We start from the raw sequence: 17,175 nt of genomic DNA on the forward strand, positions 1-17,175 counted from the left end.
TTTCATTATACTTATGTATTTGTGTACGAATAGAAACCTCAGTGACAATGATGGTTATCTCTGGATGGTGCGTTTGCTAATGTTAATTCTGAAATTTCCATAGAGGATTTGCATCAGTTGTATAACAGGAAAGAAGAAAAGAAACAGAATTGTGTTGAATAGCAAATAAAAAAAAATTCTTTTGTAGCTCCTGTTGGGAATTTAGTGCAGAGTATTTTAAACGTTTTGCATAAATTTTTATATGCAGTTTATTTTTTATTTTTTTATTTTTTTTAAAAAAATGATTATTTATTTTTGAGAGAGACGAAGCATGAGCAGAGGGGCAGAGAGAGAGAGAGGGAGGCACAGAATCTGAAGCAGGCATCAGGCTCTGAGCTGTCAGCACAGACCCCCACTCAGGGATCGAACTCATGAGCTGTGAGATCATAACCTGAGCCGAGGTTTGTTGCTTAACCGACTGAGCCACCCATGTGCCCCTATGTAGTTTTTTATTTTGATCATTGTGTATTTTGTACACCATCTTTCATATAATTTTATATGTACAGAAGTGTTGTGAATGTAGTAAAAGATATAAAGTTGGTAAATTGGACTTTATAAAAACTTAAAACTTTTGTGTTGTGAATAGCACCATCAGGAAGCAAAAAGACAACCCACAGAATGGGAGAAAATACTTGCAGATCATATATTTGATAAGGGCCTGGTATTCAGAATATATAAGAACTCTCACAACTCAATAAAAAAGACAAACCAGGGGCACCTGGGTGCTCATTCGTTAACAGGCTGACTCTTGATTTGGGCTCAGGTTATGATATCATGGTTGCGTTTGTGAGTTCGAGCCCCACGTTGTGCTCTGCACTGTCAGCGTGGAGCCTGCTTGGGATCCTCTTTCTCCCTCTCTCTGCCCCTCCCTTGCGCACGCTCTCTCTCTCAAACTAAATAAATAAACTTAAAAAAAAGGCAAACTAATTAAAAACTGGGTAAAGGATTTGAATACGTATTTCCTCAAAGAAGATGAAGGAATGGCCAATGAGCACGTAGAGCAGACAAACTCAGTATCCTGAGTCATTAGAGAAATGCAGATCGACGGCACAAGGAGGTAGCACTTCACAGCCTCTGGGAGGGCTGTAATCGAAAGGATAGGTAATAACACATGTTGGAGAGCGTGTGGAGAAGTTGGAACCCTCATACCATGGCAGGAACATAAGCTGGTGCTGCTGCTTTGGAAACAGTTTGGCAGTTCCTTAAGGAGTTAAACATAGAATTATATGACCTAGCATTTCCATTCTTAGGTATATACCCAAGAGGAATTAAAGCGTGTCCACACAGAAATTTGTGTGTCAGTGTTTATAGTAGCACTATTCACACTAGCCAGAAGGCCAAAACAGCCCAAATGTTGAAGGAATAAACCAAATATGATATATCCACTCAGTGGAATATGTTTGGCAATAGAAAGGCATGAAGTACTGATATATGCTACAGTGTGGATATATTAGATTGCGGTAACAAAGTACTCCACACTGGGTGGCTGAACAGAAATTTATTGTCTCATGGTTTTGGAGGCTAGAAGTTTAATGTTTATTTATTTTTGAGATGGAGTGGGAGTGGGGAAGGGGCATACAGAGAGAGAGAGGGAGACACAGAATCCGAAGCCTCTCCAGGCTCTGAGCTGTCAGCACAGAACCCAACACAGGGCTTAAACCCACGAGCCATGAAATCATGACCTGTGTCAAAGTCAGATACTCAACCGACTGAGCCACCCAGGCACCCCTGGAGGCTACAAGTTTAAAATCAAGGTATTGGTAGGGTTGTTTCCTTCTTAGGGCTGTGAGGGAGAACCTCCTCCCTGCCTCTCATCTAGCTTCTGGTAGCCTCAGGCATTCTTAGCCTGTAGATGGTGTTCTCCCTGTGTCTTCACATTGTCTTCCTTCTGTGTGGATTTCCGTCTGTGTCCAAATTTCTCCTTTTTATGTGGGTCCATTCGTTTAGGGCTCAGCCTAATGACCTTATTATACCTTGACAACTGCAGAGACCCAGTTTTCAAATAAATCACATTCACAGGGACTGGGGGTTAGGACTTCAACATCTTTTGGAGGGGTCACAATTCAAGACATGACAATGGATGAACCTTGGAAACATGGTAAATGAAAGAGGCCATTCACAAGAGGCTACATACTGTGTGATGCCACTTATGTCAACTGTCCAGAATAGGCAGCTCTCTAGAGACAGAAAGTAGGTTAGTGATTGCCTAGGGTTGAGGGATGGGGGAATGTGTGTAAATTATATGTCTGTGAAGCTGTTGAAAGTATAATAAGAACCACAATACACAGTTCTTGTATGTTCATCCAGCTTCCTCTGGGTAAGTAAAATAATAGCATATTATATAACTAATAAATTTGGCTAGTCCAGAAGATTAACGTCTATACAATACTATTGGCTAATTTACAGACTTCATTCAAATTTCATTACTTGTCCAATTACTGTCTGTTTTCTGGTCCAGGACATAGTTTAGGATGCCATGTTATATTTGTTTATCCTAGCTCTTAGCCTCCTGCAGAAAGTCTAGTCTTTTTTTTTTTTTTTTTTTTTTGTCTTTGATGACCTTGTCAATTTTGAAGAGTATGGGAAAGTTATTTTGTAGAGTGTCCTTCAGTTTGGATTTTCTGATTGATGAGATTAAGACTTTGCATTTTTGGCGAAACTATTACGGAAGTGATGTGTTCTTCTCAATGCATCATATCAGAGGGTACATGACATTGATACGTTTTATTACTAATTAAGTCTGATCACTTTGTTATGTACATATTTGTCAGATTTCTCTTTTAACTGTAAAGTTAAATTTCTTTTTAAATTAACAAGTAGCTTGTTGAGATACATGAAAGTTTATGTAGCACACTTTCATTCACTATCTTTAGGTTATGTTATTGTCTACAGCAATTATTACTGTGGTGTTTACCTATTTCTAGTTCTCTTCCTACATTTATTAATTAGAATTCTACTGTAAGGAGGAGCTGTCTTTTCTCCCCCATTTTTATTATTTATTTATTTAACACTTTTTTTTTTAAAGTAATTTCTACGTCCAATGTGGGGCTTGAACTCACGACCCTGAGATCTAGAGTCATGTGTTCCACTGACTGAGACAGCCAGGTACCCCTTTTCTCCCCAATTTTTATTTATTTATTCAGTTACTTTGTTGATATGCACGGACTCATGGCTATTTATTGTATAGTTTTTAATTGATTAGTTTCATTATCTATTATGTTGCTAAGATTGTCCTCGATTTGGCCATTGAGAGCTTGTTGTAGGGAGCCTCTAAGATGTTCCCCAGCAAGTCCCACTTCCTGGTATTCAGGCCCTTACGTAATCTCCTCTCCTTGAGTGTGGGCTATATTTAGTGATGTTTCTAATTAATAGAAAAGGTGATAGGATGTCATTTCTGAGATTAAGGTAAGAAAAAGACTGGCTTCCATCTTGGGCAACCTCTCTTGCTTCCTTACTCTGTCACTCCCTTGCTCTGATGGAGGTCAGCTGCCATATTGTGAGCTGCTCTATGGACAGGCCCCTGTGCTGAGGAACTAAGGGAGGCCTTCCAGCCACACCTAGTGAAATACTAAGGCCCTCAGGCCAGTACCCCACCAGATCACCCCATAACCTTACTACTATCTAGCGTACCGGATGTTCTAGCTGTTATTATGAGGCAAGGAAAAGAAATAATGACAAGGGAAGAAGTAAAAATGTTTTTATTCACAGATGGCATGCTTGTGTACACAGAAAATCTGAGGGAGATGACAGAAAGCTTCTGGAACTATTAATATTTTAGCTGTTATAGATGCAAGATCATCAATTGTATTTCTATGTGCTAACAATCAGAAATTGAGAAAACATTTTAATGCCACATACAGTACTATGAAAAATATGGAATGCTTCTGAATAAACTTGAGAAAATATTTGGAAGACCTTTACACTGAAAACTACCAAACGTTGCTCAGAGCAATTAAAGATCAAAGTAATGGCAAGATATAGTGTTCATGGGTTGGAAGAGTCAATGTTGTTAAGATATCAGTTCTTCCTGAATTCATATATTCAGTGCAATCCAAATCAAAATCCCAGCAGGCTTTTTTGTTTTGGTAGAAATTTACAAACGGATTCTGACATTTATGTGGATATGCTGAGGATTCAGAATGGGCAGTACTCAGGCTATATGATTACAAGATATAAAGCTATGTAATGAAAAGGTGTGTTGGCATAAAGATAGCTAAGTTGTCTTGAAACAAAGAATGGAAAATGAAATATGAAAATGAAAGAGAGTACATAAATAAACCCACATACTGATTTTCAAAAAGGTGCAGCTATAGACTGAATGTGTCCCCCTAAATGTCATATGTTAAATCCTAACCTTGTATTAGAAGGTGGGGCACTTTCCAAATGATTAGCTCATGAGAGCAGAGCCCTCATGAATGGCATTAATACCCTTGTAAAAAAGAGACCCTAGAGAGTTCCTTAGTCCCTTCTGTCATGTGAGGACACAGCAGACAGCCATCTATAAACTAGAGAGAGGACCCTATCAGATACTGAATCTGCTCGTGCCTTGATTTTGGAATTCTCAGCTTCTAGAACTGTGAGAAATATATTTCTGTTGTTTATAAAAAGCCCCCCAGTCTATGTTTTTCTGTTACAGCGACCCCAATGGACTAAGACAGGTGCCAAAGCAATTCAGTGGAGAATGGCTTTGGAACAATTACACAGCCATATAAAAAAATAACTGCAACTTTACCTCATGTTATATACTACAAGTAAATGAAAATGAGTCATAGACCTAATTGTTAAATTAAGTTAGAACTATAAAACTTCTAGAAAAAAACATGAAAAAATCTTTGTGACCTGGGGTTCAACAAAGATATTTTAACTATAACATAAGCATGAGTTATAAAAGAAAAAAAATCAATAAATTGGGCTTTATCAAAACATAAGCAAACTCTGAAATGTGGAGAGAAGATGGCAGACTTGGGAAGGGATCTTGAGATCTGAAAATGACATGACAGTGAGTTCTCTTTTTGCTTAATATATCCTGGATTGGGTGCTGGAGAAGCCAGCAACCAGGGAATACCAATGGGAGTGGTGAGGGGGGGAATCCCCAAAAGTAGCCTCCTCTCTTTCACCAAAGGACCAGGAAAGGGGCAACTTAGCAAGACAGAAAACCTATAGGCAATAACTGCTTTACTAAAGTCAAACACCATGGAACAAAATGGCGCCCCATCCCTATCAGCCTAGAGTTTGATGATAGCCATGTTGTAAAGGGGCAGTCCTCCTCCCTTGCTGGGGTGATGTCAGAGAAGGCCCAGAGGAACTGGGATTATCATGCCTACCCAATGATGAGACCTTTTCTCTCTCACAGTGTCTGTGAAGGCGACATGGAGAACAGTTACAAGGCATTCCTCACCCTCTGTATTAGTGTTCTCTAGAGAAACGGGGCGGGGTGGTGAGGAAAGGGAGATAGATTTATTATAAGATATTAGCTCATGGTATTATGGAAATCCCATGATTGGCTCTGTACAAACCGGACACTCAGGGAAGCTGTTGGTGCAGTTTGAAGGTCTGAGACCTGGAGAACTGATGGTGTGGATTCCATCTGTGTCCGAAGGCCTGAGAACCAGGAGCGCTAAGTACAGAAGATTGATTTCTTAGTACAAACATTTAGGCAGAGAGCCAATTTAACTTTCCTCCACTTTTTTGTTCTGTTCAGGCCCTCAACAGATTGGATATAACCATCCACATTGGAGAGGACCATCTGCTTTATTCAGTCCACCAATTCAAAGACTAATCTCTTCTGGAAACACCCTGACAGACGAATTCATAAATAATTTTTAACCAGCTACCTGGGCATTTTGTAGCCTAGTCAAGTTGACACATAAAATTAACCACCTTTGCAGCCAGGGTGGTGGACTTTTATCTTCACGTGGCTGTAATAAGGTGGGGTCTTCATTCTTGTGTTTGTGTGATGTCACAGGAGGCCTGAAAAAAAAAAAGATTTAAATAAGATCCAGAGTCTCATAACACGATACTCAAAATGTCCAGGGTACATTTGAGAATCATTCATCAGACCAAGACTGTCTCAATGAGTAAGGTAAGACAGTTATCAGATTCCAAACCAGAAATGACACAGAGATGAGAATTATCTGACAGATTAAAAAAAATTTTTTTAATGTTTATTATTGAGAGAGACAGAGCATGAGCATGGGAGGGGCACAGAGAGGGGGAGACACAGAATCCACAGAACCCAAAGCAGACTCCAGGCTCTGAGCTGTCAGCACAGAGCCTGGGATGGGGCTCAAGCTCACAAACCATGAGATCATGACCTGAGCTGAAGTCGGACGCTTAACCAACTGAGCCACCCAGGTGCACCTCAGATTTTAAAGAAGGCATAATAAAAATGCTTTGATGAACAACTAGGAAAATGCTTGAAGCAAAAAACCAGAAAGTCTTAGCAAAGAAATACAAAATATAAAGAGGAAGCAAATGGAAATTTTAGAACTGAAAAATACAATAAAGGAAATAATAAACTCACTAGATGAACTCAACAGCAGAGTGGAGATGATAGAGGAAAGGATCAGTGAAATTAAAGATAAAACAATAGAAATTAATCCAACAGGGAGCAACAGTGAAAAAGAAGATTGGGAAAAAAGGTAAATAGAGCCTCAAGGACCTGTGGTAGTATAACAAATGATCTAACATTTAATTGCATCTGAGTCCCCAAGGAAGATGAGAAAGAATTTGGAGCTGAAAAAGTATTTGGATAAATAATGGCTGAAAAAACTCCCAAAGTTTGCAAAAGATGTAAACTTACAGATTCAAGAAACTGAGTTAAGCCCAATGGGATACACCCCAAGAAAGACCATGCCAAAATATGTCCAGTCAAAATTCTGAAAATTAAAGACAAAGTATCTTGAAAAAAAGAAATAGTATGTGAAAACCAATCCAAATTACAGCAGAATTCTTACCACAAACCAGAGGCCAGAAGGAAATGGCATGGCATTGGCAAGTGCTAAAAACAAAGAACTGTAACTCAGAATTGTCTCCCTAGTGAAAATATCCTTGTGGAATAAAGTGGAAATCAAGACATTCTCTGATGAGAGAAAAGTAAGGATTTGCCACCAGGGGATCTATCTAAAAAAAAAAAAAAAAAAAAAAAAGCTAAAGGAGTTTCTTGAGTTGGAAAGGAAATGATAAATGAAGGAATCTTGAAACATCAAGAAGGGATATAGAACAATAGAATGAGTAAATATGTAAGTTAATACAATGGAATTTTTCTTTTGTTGAGTTTTATAAAATATATTTGATAGTTGAAGCAAAAATGGTAATGTCTGATATGGATCTCAAAGCCTGCAGGGGGAATCTTTAGGACAACTGTTTTATAAATGACAGAGGGTAAAGGAACTTAAAGGATTATAATGCTTTTACATTTCACTTGAACTGGTAAAATGTTGACACCAGAGTGCTGTGAAAAGTTATGTATGTGTAACATAAAACCTAGAGCAACTGCTAAGGGTCTGTTCAAAGAGGTAAGTTCAAAAGCAGTTTTGATGAAATGGAATTCTAACAAAAGGCACAAGTAAGCCGGAAAAAGAAAACAGACAAATGAACAGGAAAGAAATGAAACAAAATGAAAAAAAAAAACCCACTGAAGTCCTAGCATATCAATAATTGCCTTAAATGTAAATGTCAGAATACACCAATTAAAAGAAAGGGGCAGAGTGGTTAAAAATATATACTCCCCATAAGAAAACTCAGTTCAAAAGTAATAATATAGGTAGGTTGAAAGCAAAAAGATGGAAGAAGGTATGCAATACAGACTGTAATCAAAAGAAGGCAGTAGTATTAACATCAGGTAGACTCTAGAGCTAAGAAAATTACAGGGACAGAGAGGAGTTTTTCATATGATGAAAAGGGTCAGGCTATCAAGACATGGCAATCCTAAATTTGTATGCATTAAACAACAGAGCTACAAAATATGTAAAGCAAAAATAGACCTGAGAGGAGAAATAGACAAATCATGATTATATTGGAGACCTCAACACCCCTCTTCCAACAATTGATTAAAATACCCAGAAAATCAGCCAGGATATGTAATAACTCACTCAACAGGGTTACTCCCCCACCCCCCCACCACAGCAACAGCAACAGAATAGGCGTTCTTTTCAAGTTCTCATGGACAGTTTACCAAGATAAGCCATTTACCACAATAGGGTCATAAGACAAGCTTCACCATATTAAAAACAATTGAAATCCTACTGTGTGTGTTCTCGCCACAATGGAATCAAACTAGAAATCAGTAACAAAGGTAACAGGAAAATCTTGGAACAGTTGGAAACTAAACAATTTTGCTAAATCTATGGGTTAAAGGAGAAGTCTCAAAGGATAATAAAAACAACATATTGAACTAAATAAAAATGAAAATAAAACATACCAAAATATGTGGGATGTAGCTAACGTAGTGCTAACAGGAAATTTTATAGCACCAAATTCTTAACATTAGAAAAGAGGGAAAGTCTCAAGAAAATAATTTAACCTTTCAATTTATCCTATAAAAAGAAGAGCAAGATAAACGTAGAGGTGCAGAAGGAAGGAAACAATAAGAGGAGAAACCAAATTGAAAAGAGAAAAACAGTGGAGAAAATAAAAGATGGTTCTTAGAAAAAATTGACAAACCTTTGATAAGACAAAAAAGGATGACACTAATTACCAATATCAGGAATGAAATGGGCTAGCACTATAGGCCTTACAGACATCAAAAGTATAATAAAGGTATAGAACTATACATATATAGATTTGACAACTTAAATGGACTAATTTCTCAAAAGTCATCTAATATAAAAGATAATTTGTATAGGTCTGTAAATCTTAAAGAAATTGAATTTTTAATTTAAGAACATCCAACAAAAGAATCAGAGATTTTCAGTAGAGAATTCCACCAAACATCTACAGAACAAATTCTACACATTATCTTCCAGAAAACAATAAAGGAGAGATTTTCTAACTTATTTTATGAGGCCAGTATTATGCCCAAACCATACAAAGACCATCCAAAAAAGGAAAACTACAAGTTAATATATCTGAGGAATACAGATGCAGAAATCCTCAGTGAAACATTAATAAGTGGAATTCAATGTATAAAAAGAGTTATGGGATTTGGAAAGGATGACAGAGTAGAAATCACCAGAAATCTGTCTTCCTACTTAGACAATTGTCCTGGCAGAATGTGCTTGACTTAATTATGTTGGAACTCTAGTTTATTCAAAGACTTGTAACTTCCTGAAGAAGGCTTGAATGGGAGAGTGCAGTTAATTTTGGTCAGTTTCACCAATGGATACCCACCACCCATCTTCCACTCAGTGACAGTCATGCATTTGTTCCAGGAGCAGGTTACATCTAGGTGAGCCAGGGTGGGCAATATGGGCCCTGTCCTTCAAATTATCAGGATCTGTTTTGTGCTTGCTGCTTCTTATCATGGAAGTACAGACACAGGAGCGGGCAGCCATTGCTGCATGTTCCCTCCCATTGTTTCAAGCCCCTTGCCCTACAGCGGAAGTGACTTCCAGGAGATTTAAAGAGGTGGCACCTTTCCCCCCACCTTTATCTCTTTTCCTCATTTTGGGAGCCAGACATTTAAGGACGAGGTCCTTAAATGGCAAAAGTGACCACACATACAGGGGAATTTAGAAAGTCTTTGTGCATGCCTAGGGAAAAGTTCAGGCTCAGAAAGACCTGAGAAGACCTTAAGTTTACACCTCAGGCTGATCTCAGGCACACAGAGCCTACAACAATAAAACTAAAGCAAAAAACAACCCTCCCAAACCCCAAAGAAAATCCTGGGGAGATAGAAAAGGAAGAATCTGATTTCCAGCCTTCATACATTATTAGATTCAAGCATGAAGTTTTCAGGGAAAAAACAGTCACAAGACACACAAGGAAAGAGGAAAGTATGGCCCATTCAAAGAAAAAAACAATTACAGTAGAAAATGTCCAGTGAGAAAGGCCAGCTGGCAAATCTAGAGAAAGACTTTGAAACAACTGTGTTAAAGATGCTCGAAAAACTAAAGGAGGACAATGGAGAGAATCGAGAAAATGATGTATGAGCAAAATGGAAATATTAGCAAAACCACAAAGAAATTTTGGTGCTAAGGAGAAGAACTGCAGATTTGAGCAGGTAGAAGAAAGAATCAGTGAACCAGAAGGTAAGATAATTGAAATGATCAAGTCTGAGGAAAGGAAAGAATAAAGATTGAAGAAAAATGAACAAAGCCAAAGGGACCTGTGGGACACCTAGAGGTTTACCATGCATTGTAGAAGTCCCAGAAGAGAGAGAGGGTCAGAGAGATTATTTGGAGAAATAATGCCTGAAAACTTACCAAATTTAAAGAAAGACATATAAACATCCAAGAACTTAAACTTCAAATAAGATGAATTCAAGGAGACCCACACAGAGACACATAAATTGTTGGCAACTAAAACAGAATCTTGAAATCAGCAAGAGAAGCAAATCATCACATAACAAGGATCTTCAATAAGACTATCACCAGATTCCTCATTTGAAACTTTGTAGGCCAGAAGTCAGTGGGCTAGCATATTCAAAGTAGTGAAAGGGAAAAAAAGATGTCAGCCAAGAATACTGTATCTGCCAAACTGTCCTTCAGAAGCGGTGAAGAAATTAAACCCAAAGCTAGCAGAAAGAAAGTAATGGAGATCAGAGATGAACAACACACGGAATAGAAAAAAACAAATAAGAAGGATTCTAGGAAGATGGGGTCAGAAGCCTCAGGAATCTGTTTCCCTCCTTAGACAACAATTGTACTTGCAGAATCATCTGATATAACTATTTTGGAACTCGAGTCTGTTGAAGGCTTGCAACTTTTAGGGAAAGGCTTGGATGGTAAATTTTACTTTATTTCTGTTCTTAGCATGATAGTAACTACACATCCCAACCCCCAGCCACTTGACAGACAGCCGTGTTGCTGGATCAGCTTGCACACAGCTTGTGGGAGCCAAGCAGGCAAGAAGGACTCTGTCCTCTGAATATCAGGGATCTTTCCTCTGATCACTGCTTCTTCTGATCATAGAGGTTCAAAGAGGCAGGGAGCCATTGCTATTGCACCTCCCCCATCTGGCTCAAGTGTGTTACAATATATTTAAAGGGCCAGTGCCCTTTCCCCCCTTTCCCCCGTTTTGTCCCTTAATTTTTTGTTTTGTGTGTCGGGGGGAGATGGGGAGTCAGAACCAGATGTTAAAGGCTAAGGTATTCAAACACTCCTGCATATACAGGAAAAATTAGAAAGTAATTATGCATGTCCAAGGAAAAGAGAAGAGTTAAATCTACATCTCAGGCTGATTCTTAGCACAGATATGGTATAACAATCAAAAAGACAAGTAACAACAGCAAACCCTGAGGGAAGGGGAAGAATCTAATTTTCAGAGTTATCACATTATTAGATTCAAATGTCTAGTGTTCAACAAAATATCACAAGTCAAAGAGACAGGAAAATATGTCTCATTCAAAGGAAAAAAATACAACAGAATCTGTCCCTGAAAAATACATTGGGAGATATATTAGGCAAAGACTTGGTGGTAAAGATACTAAAAGTCAATGGGATGCCTGGGTGGTTCAGTTGGTTAAGTGTCTGACTTCAGCTCAGGTCATGATCTTGCACTCCATGAGTTCGAGCCTCATGTTGGGCTCTGTGCTGACATTTCAGAGCCTGGAGCCTGCTTCAGATTCTGTGTTTCCATCTCTCTCTGCCCCTTCCCCACTCATACACTGTCTCTTTCAAAAATAAATATTTAAAAAAATTTAAAAAACACTAAAAGTCAAGAAAACAATGTGAGAACAAAATGCAAGTATTCATTAAGAGATGGAAAATCCAGAAAGAAACTAAAATGAAATTCTTTAGCTAAACGGTACAATAACTAAAGTAAATTACAAGGAGTCAAAGGCAGATTTGAGCTGGCAGAACATAAATCAGTACTTTAAGGTAGGACAATGGAAGTTATTGAGGCTCAGGAACAGAAAAAGATGAAAAATAGCAAACACAGCCTGGATGTCTATGGGAAACCATCAAAAGCACCAACATAGGCATTGTGGGAGTCTCAAAGAAGAAGAGTGAGAAAGGGGCGGAGAGAATATTTGATGAAATGATGACTGAGAATTTCCCAAATTTGAAAAAGGACATGAGTAGAAACATCCAAGAAGCTCAACAAACTTCAAGTAAGATGAGCTCAAAAAGACCCACTCCTTGGGTCCTCCCTCAACCTCCAGGAGCTCGTGGAGGGATGTGTAACCTCCCCCTCTTGTCCACCCTATTCCCAGGATGAGAGGAAGCCTCTCTCCTTCCCCATCAGACTGGATGTGCCTTTATCCTCCAATGCCCCGATCTCTCTGAACACCCCCATTCTCCACCTGGTGGTGCAGGGTGCTCCTTGACCCACCCAGATTCAACAGTTCAGGGGGCTCCCCTGCTATATCTCCTCCCATCCTGTACCCTATTTCTGGGGCCTCATCACTGTGGAAGACAGGGACAGTAAGGGTATAAGTGGATGGGAGGCATGGGGAAGGTTTTGGAGTAGAACCAGGGTGTGTGTGTATGAAGGGGGAGTGATAAAGTCCCCTAGGGGAGGGGGGGACTAACCTTGTCTGGTGGATGAGAAGGCATACTTATTTTTTGCCTTCTGTATGGTATTTGAAAAGAGAACTAAAAAATCCAAATGGCAAAAACACCCCACATTATAATCAAACTTTCAAAAGCCAAAGAAAAAGGGCAAATCTTGAAAGCAGCGAGAGAAGACAATTGTCACATACAAGTGATCCTCAGAGATTTGCAGATCTTTTTTTTTTTTTATAAGAAACTTCGGAAGCTAGAAGACAGATGCATTCTAAGTGCTCAAAGAAAAAGAATCTCTCAACCAAGAACCCTATATCCAGCAAAACTGCCCTTCAGAAGTGAGGAAGAAATCAAGACATTACTTGATAAAAGCTGAGGGAGTTTGTGACCACTAGACCTGCTCTGCAAGAAATGCTTAAGGGAACCCTGCAAAATGAAAGGAGACTGTACATTAGCCTGAAGCTGTGAGGAGAAATAAAGATCTCGGTAAAAATAAACACATGGACAGTTATAAAAGCTAGGATTATTGTAATAGCTTGTAACTGTGCTTTTTCTTTTTTATGGAATTTATGATACTAATGTGTTTAAATAAAAAATGCTAATGTAATTATTATTGTAACTTTGGTTTGTAACTCCAAATCTTATTTTGTACATAATTTAGGAGACTAATGCATTTAATATACTAACTTATGTTTTGGAGCATACAATGTATAAAGATATGGTTTTGTGACATCAACAACCAAAAAGGTTAGGGACAGTGTGAAGGAGCAGCTTTTTTTGGTGTATTATTGAAGTTAAGGTGCTATAAATTCAAATTAGAGTTTGACAGCTTTAGGATATTAAGTGTGAGTCCCCATGGCAACCACAAAGAAACTAGCTATAGAATACACACAAAAGGAAAGTAAGAAGGAGCTTAAACATTTTGCTACAAAAAATCAACTAAGTACAAAAGAAGACAGGGCTGTGGGAAATGAGGGACAAAAAAGCAATAGGGCATATAGAAAACAAATAGCACAATGATAGAAGTAAGTCCCTCCATATCAGTAATTATTTTTTTTTTAATATTTATTTTTGAGAGAGACAGAGCATGAGTGGGGGAGGAGCAGAGAGAGAGAGGGAGACACAAAATTCGAAGCAGGCTCCAGACTCTTAGCTGTCAGCACAGAGCCCTACACAGGGCACGAACCCACGAACCGTGAGATCATGACCTGAGCTGAAGTCAGACACTTAACCAACTGAGGCACCCAGGCATCCCAGTAGTTACTTTAAATGTAAATGGATTCTGGGGCATCTGGGTGTCTCAGTCATTTAAACATCTGACTCTTGATGTCTGTTCAGGTCGTGATCTCATGGTTTGTGAGATCCAGCCCTCTGTTGGGCTCTGCACTGACAAGGGGGAGCTTGCTTAGGAGTCTCTCCCTCTCTCTCTCTGCCCCTTCCCTTCTTGTGTGCTCTCTCTCTCTCTCTCTCTCTCTTAAATATAAACAAACCTTTAAAAATGTGAATGGAGAGGCACCTGGGTGGCCCAGTCGGTTAAGCATACGACTTTGGCTCAGGTCATGATCTCATGGTTCATGAGTTCAAACCCTGTGTTGGGCTCTGTGCTGACAGCTCAGAGCCTGGAGCCTGCTTTGGATTCTGTGTCTCCCTCTCTGTCTGTTCTTCCCCTGCTCACACTCTCTTTCTCTCTCAGAAATAGTTTTTAAAAATGTAAATGGATTAAACTCTCCAATTAAAAAACAGATTGCCAGAATGGACGAGAACACATGATTCAACCATATGTCTGTCTACATGAGACTCACTTGAGATTGAAAGATACAGACTTGAAAGTGAAATGATGGAGAAAGATATTCCAGGCAAATAAGTAACCGAAAGAGAGCACAAAACACTATACAAAATTCAGATGAAATAGACTTTAAGTCAAAAAAGCTTACAAGAGACAAAGATGTATGTTAACAAATGTTTTAACAGCAAGAAGGAATTGTAATTATAAACATTTATGCACCTAATCGCAGACCATAAAAATATATGAACCAAAAAGTGACAAAATTGAAGGAAGAAATAGTTTTGCAATAATAGTTGGAGACTTTAGTACCCCACTCAAAGTAATAGAACAACCAGACAGAACATAAGGAAATAAGGACTTAAGCAATACAATAAAATACTAGTTCTAGCAGACTCTATACATATAGGGTACTCTACCTACCCATAACAACATACACATTCTTCTCAAATGTACATGGGAGATTTTCCAGGATGGTCCATATGGAGGGTCACAAATTAACTCAATAGATTTTAAAAGATAGTTATAATACAAAGTGTCTTCTCTGATCACAATGGGTAAAGTTAGAAGTCAGTAAAAAACTAAAATACACAAAATTTTGGACACTAAACAACACAATTGTAAACAACCAACAGATCAAAGAAGAAATCATAAGGGAAATTTAAAAATACTTAGAGACAAATGAAAAGAAAGACACAACAGAACTCATGAGATGCATTGGAAGTGGTGCTAAGGGGGAAATTCATTGGTATAAATGTCTACATTAGAAACAAGAAAGTTCTAAAACAACAACCAAACTTTACAACTTGAGGAACTAGAAAAAGAATACACTGAAGCCACAGCTAGCAAAAGGAAAGAATAAAGATTATACCAGAGAACAATGAAATAGAGAGTAGAAAAAATGGTAAAGAAAATCAAATGAGACCAAAAGGTGGTTCTTTGAAAAGATCAACAAAACTGACAAACCTTTAGCTAGATGACTTAGAGAAAAGTCTCCAATTACTAAAATCAGAAGTGAAAGTAGGGACATTACTATTAATTCTAGAGAACTAAAAAAAAATGTTTATAAGGAAGTACCTTGAACAACTTATGCTGACACATTGGATAATCCAGATGAAATGGACAAATTTCTAGAAACAAAAACCTACCAAGACTAAGTCATGAAGAAATAGTCTGAATAGACCTATTATTAGTAAGGAGATGGAATCAGCAATTTAAAAAATCTCCCAACAAAGAAAAGCACTGGTTCTGAGAGCTTCACTGGTGAATTTTACCAAACATTTAAAGAAGAATGCTTTTCAAACATTTCCAAAATATTGAAGAGAACATTTTGTAGCTCATTCTATGAGGCTAGCATAACTCTGATGGCCAAAGCCAGACAAAGACTGCAAGCAAAGAAAACTACAGACGAATGTCCCTTATGAACATTGATGCAAAAATCGTCAACAAAATACTAGTAAACAATTCAGCATTTTAAGAGGATTTTACATTATGACCAAGTGGGATTTATCCCTGGTATGCAAAGATGGTTCAAATTATGCAAATCAATCAATCTCACGCACCACATCAATAAAATGAAGGGGAAAAACACATGATCATCTCATTTGGTGCAGAGAAATCATCTGTCAAATTCAACATCCTTTTATGATAAACACAACAAATTAGGAATAGAAGGAAACTACTTCCATGTAATAAAAGCCATAAATGAAAAACACAGCAGATGTAACACTCAATGGGGAAAGACTGAAAACTTTTCCTTTAAGGTCAGGAATATGGCAAGGATGTTTTCACTACTTCTCTACAACATCGTACTAGAAGTTCTAGCCAGAGCAATTAAGCAAGAAAAAGAAATAAAAGGCATCCAAAGTGGCAGGAAAAAGTAAAATGATCTCTGTTGGCAGATGATAGCATCCTAACGATGCTACAAAACTGTTAACTAATAAATGAATTCAGCAAAGTAGCAGGATGATGTATTTTTACTGATTGTTATTTCTTTTCATTATTAGTGTTTGTTTTATATATTTTGAGACAATGCTATTAGTCACATGCAAATTAGAAATTGTTATATTTTCCTGGTGAAGTTAACATTTCATCTTTATGATTTTTTTATCACTACCTAAAAATAAGTATTCTGAATGAAAGAAGCCAGACCCAAAGGGATATAAATTATATGAGTCCATATATATGACATACTGGAAAGGGCCAACTCAGAGGAATATATAAAGATCAGTGGTTGCCATGGGTTGGGGATTAGGAGAAGAGGCTGACTACAAACTGCAAAGGAAATTTTTGAGTGGACTGTGGTGAACGTACAACTCTATTCATTTTTCAGAACTCATAAAACTATATACCACAATGAACACATTTTAAGTTAAAATGGGAATCTTTATGTTATTATATTTTGCCAACAATTAAAAAAATTTTTTTGAGAGAGACAGAGACACAGCATGAGCAGGGGAGGGACATAGAGAGAGGGAGACACAGAATCCAAAGCAGGGTTCAGGCTCTGAGCTGTCAGCACAGAGCCCGATGTGGGGCTCTGACCCACGAGATGTGAGATCATGACCTTAGCTGAATTTGACGCTTAACTGACAGGGTCATCCAGGCGACCCTACCAACAATTTTAAAATTGCATATAGAGTTCATACTGGTACGTCAGAATCTCATCTAGCACCACAGGGTAGCATTCTTCCTTTGTGTATCTGTAACTTCTTTCCCTGATGTTGGGAAACATACTCTCATTAT

At 38.1% G+C, this 17,175-nt stretch overlaps 1 protein-coding gene across 2 annotated transcripts in view; it reads left to right on the forward strand.

The window, feature by feature from the left end:
• The window catches only part of URGCP (upregulator of cell proliferation), a 57,261-nt gene that overhangs the window by 354 nt on the left and 39,732 nt on the right, over positions 1–17,175 (forward strand). The gene's annotated exons all lie outside the window — the stretch shown is intronic.

This window comes from Acinonyx jubatus, chromosome A2 (assembly GCF_027475565.1).
Source record: "Acinonyx jubatus isolate Ajub_Pintada_27869175 chromosome A2, VMU_Ajub_asm_v1.0, whole genome shotgun sequence".
Taxonomy (NCBI): domain Eukaryota; kingdom Metazoa; phylum Chordata; class Mammalia; order Carnivora; family Felidae; genus Acinonyx; species Acinonyx jubatus.